Source organism: Triticum dicoccoides, chromosome 2A (genome assembly GCF_002162155.2).
Source record: "Triticum dicoccoides isolate Atlit2015 ecotype Zavitan chromosome 2A, WEW_v2.0, whole genome shotgun sequence".
Lineage (NCBI taxonomy): Eukaryota > Viridiplantae > Streptophyta > Magnoliopsida > Poales > Poaceae > Triticum > Triticum dicoccoides.
In genome coordinates this window covers 477,204,361-477,208,228 of record NC_041382.1, presented here as the reverse complement: position 1 = coordinate 477,208,228, position 3,868 = coordinate 477,204,361, and positions in this window count along the sequence as shown.

Below are 3,868 nucleotides of genomic sequence, written 5' to 3'. Positions count from 1 at the left end.
AACACTGCACGCCGGACTCATCATCATTGAAGCCTGGTTCAGGGGCTACTGAGGGAGTCCTGGATTAGGGGTCTCTGGACAGATGTACTATATCCTTTGGCCGGACTGTTGGACCATGAAGATACGAGATTGAAGACTTCGTCCCGTGTTCGGATGGGACTCTACTTGGCGTGGAAGGCAAGCTAGGTAGTACGGATATGTATATCTCCTCCTTTGTAACCGACCTTGTGTAACCCTAGCCCCATCCGGTGTCCATATAAACCGGAGGGTTTTAGTCCATAGGACAACATACAATCATACCATAGGCTAGCTTGTAGGGTTTAGCCCCTTTGATCTCGTGGTAGAGCAACTATTGTAATACTCATATCATCAAGAATAATCAAGCAGGACATAGAGTATTACCTCCATCAAGAGGGCCCGAACCTGGGTAAACATCGAGTCCCCTGCCTCCTATTACCATCCACCTTAGACGCACAGTTTGGGACCCCCTACCCGAGATCCGCTGGTTTTGACACTGACAGACGCCGTCCTCTCCTTGGTGAGGGTGGAGTGCCCGCACGAAGGATGTGGGCTCTACGTCACTTACCACAAGCTCGCTGATCACCAGAGTGTGTGTCCGCTCGCGCCCTGCAAATGCCCCATGCCCATCTGCGGCTACGAAGGCCCGCCACCGGTGTTCACCCACCACAGCAGCACCATGCATCCCATGCTCGTGCACATGATCCAATACGACAAGGCGCTCCAGCTGCAAGTGCCACTGTCGGAGCCACGGCTCTTGCTGTTCGCGGAGGAGGATGGCCGCGCGTTTTTCTTGGTCGGCGGCATGCTCGACATTGGTGCGCCTATCGCCGTGTCGGTCGTCTGCATCAGAGCGGGGGCGCCCCACTGCCACACTACGTGGCCAAGCTGTGGGCGAACGGCCCATCGGGGGAGCCCAAAGGAAGGACCGATGCCGTCAAGGTGGAAATGGAGGTGACAAGAAGCAGGGATCCCGGCGACGTCACCGTCCAGGAGTTGACCTTCTTCACAGTTCCGCCCAAGCTGCTAGCCGGGGCTAAGCTGGTGTCCCTCCACATTCAGATTGACAAGCTCAGGTCCTAAATGATTCTATAGTGCCTTCTGTTTATTTTAGTAATATGCTAATATAGGGGTTAGCTCGGTCTACTTTAGCTTAAGAGATGGTGGGTTTTGGTGGCGATGCAGCAATTACCTCGACATCATATCAGTAGTGAAAGTAATTTTGAACAGTCGAATGGATATTTTGTGTCTGTTGGATATAAAGATCCTTTCGGTAATAAGTAACAGCTTATATGTTTTTTTCGAAACGGAACAGAATTTTTGTTGACATGCACTAATATTTTCGAAACGGACGTCGGGCTGTAGCTAGAAGGGCGGTTGGGACGCGGCATCGGCCCATACCACGGTGACCCCTGATTGGGACGCACCGAGTATGGATTTTCTCCCTCGCAGATGTCGACCACGTCTACGCACAACATTGTTCCCTTCCCCCAGCTGCGGGATCAGGCCGGATATGTGACCAGCGGTGTCTCCACCGTCGTTCTATGCTTGTGAAGAGAGCAACCCAAGCAAGCAGGATTGTAGCTTAGGCTCCTGCTAGTGTATATATAGTGGTTTTCTTTTTCTCTCCATATCAACCATTTTATATTGCGTACGTGTCATTGAAGAGTGAAATGATGGTTGCTTCTTCCGACTAACTTACTATGTGATTTGACTGCTCCTTTAGTGGCCCCTACACGTACTCCCCCTATGTGTATGCAACCGTCACACGTACACATGGACGCAAAAACGCGCGTGACGCCCTAATGCATGCATGTCCGAGCACACAATGGAACACACACGGTCACACTCAAGTGCTCAACCTACACGTGCATGCACACACATACTCAGCCAGAATGAGCTAGTGACCGTATAAACACCGGAAAATATATATATTGAGCGCAATGAGCGTATTATGAAGTCCACTGACCGTATTTTTACAAATATACAGTGACAGACAGTGTATTTATCTTGCTTGAAATTAAGCCATATTAACCGGAGAGGAGGCAGTATGGACTAGCATTACTTTGCTATGTCCTGTCAACATGCCGAACGAGGAGAAGCTTGCAGGACGAGAGAAGCTTGCGCCCGGTGGCTCACAGGACAAGGAGAAACTTTTGACTAATGCAAGCTGTCCTTCGCTCAGGCGGTGGACGTGCAACAGTTAATTCGGTGTCAGATTGCCAGAAGCATACACCATACTAGTAGTACTATTATTGTTGCACTTCTCGAAGAGGCGAATAGCCAAGCGCAAAGTTTACTAGTACTAGTACTACTACTATAGTCTATAGAGGTAGTACTAGGAACCAGATGCAAGAGCGTCTGCACTCTTATTATATTTTTAAAATGTGATAAAGCAATCTTCAACACATTTGGTTCTCTTCGAGGGTTCTCGCATGTGATAATGGAAGTTGATTGCATGGAACACTCGCCACAATTCTCGCTTAATTCTGGCTCATATCCTGTTAGAAATAGGAGCGCTCGGTAATATTTCTGTAACGCCCCGAGACCGATGTGCCACGTGTCTTCTAGTTATTCACCGTTGTTGCCATGTCATTTGCTTGCGTGTTGCATCTTGCCATGTCATCATGTGCATTGCATCATCATGTTTTCAAAACTTGCATCCATCTGGGTCTCCACGTTCCTTCCGTTGTCCGTTCTGAGCCCAGACACACTCGCACGCGCCCGCAACATGTCCGAAATATTATTTTTATAAGTGGCCGGATAATGTTCTCGGAATGGGATAGAAGTTGGTGTGCGGTGTTGTTTTGTTGTCAGTAGACCGCCTGCCAAGTTTCATCGCATTCGGAGTTCGTTTGATGCCCCAACGGATAACTATAGCGGCAATATAGCCGGCCTAACGTCGGACGTTATCGGTCTCCGAAAACCGTGCCGGGCTGTTTCTCTCCCCTCTTCTCTCAGACCAACCCGCTCTCCACAGTCCACCTAGGCCCATGCCTACCCCTCTTTGTACAGTGCATTGGCCCCTCACGCGCGTCCGAAAGTTGTCCCGGACTCGACCCGGGCTGTCGCTACCGTTGTGTCCGGAACATCCCCAAACATCTACAAAACGTCTCCATTTTCTTATTTGGACTCCCTAGCTATTTTATCCATGATCGTCCGTTTGCGATCGTAGGGTCGACATAGCCCTAACCTAATCCATGATGTATATATTTAGTCTACCCCTAGTCCATTTTGAACCTAACCCGTTTTTCCTAGGGATCCTCCTAGCCGCCGTCGCCCGACTGTATCTCCTCTATTTCCGTGCCCGACCAACCACCGCGCTCCGTTCCTCGATAACGAGCCGTCGTCCCGTGTGCTCGCCAGCACCATCGCTCCGCCACCGCCGGCTGGCTCCGCTGCTGCCGAGCCTCAGGCCAGCTCCGCCGCCCCTCCTCTACATCTCCCTGCCTCTCCCTAACCTCTATCCTCTCCCCTGCAGTGCTCCTCGCCGCCACCGCCATGGAGTTCGTCGTTGGCTCCCTGCTGCCGCCCTGCTCCACCGCCCGGATCCATCCATCCCCGATGGGATCCGCCTCCCTCCTCCGCCGGAGACACGCCAAGCCATCGCCGTCGTCCCGCTCCGCGCGGAGGAACGCCGCCGAACACTCGCCTCGCCTACACTCATTGACCGCGCCTACCCCAGGTGTCCGTTCGATCCAGCCGCCTCGCCTCGAGCGGCCTCCTCTGCGTGTGGCCCCAAGTCGCGTGGCCCAGCGCCTCCTCCTTGAGCTCGATCTGGGCCTGGCCCAGCTCCAGCGCCAGCCTGCCTCCCAGAGGCGCCCAACCTCTCCACAAGCCGGCCCATGAG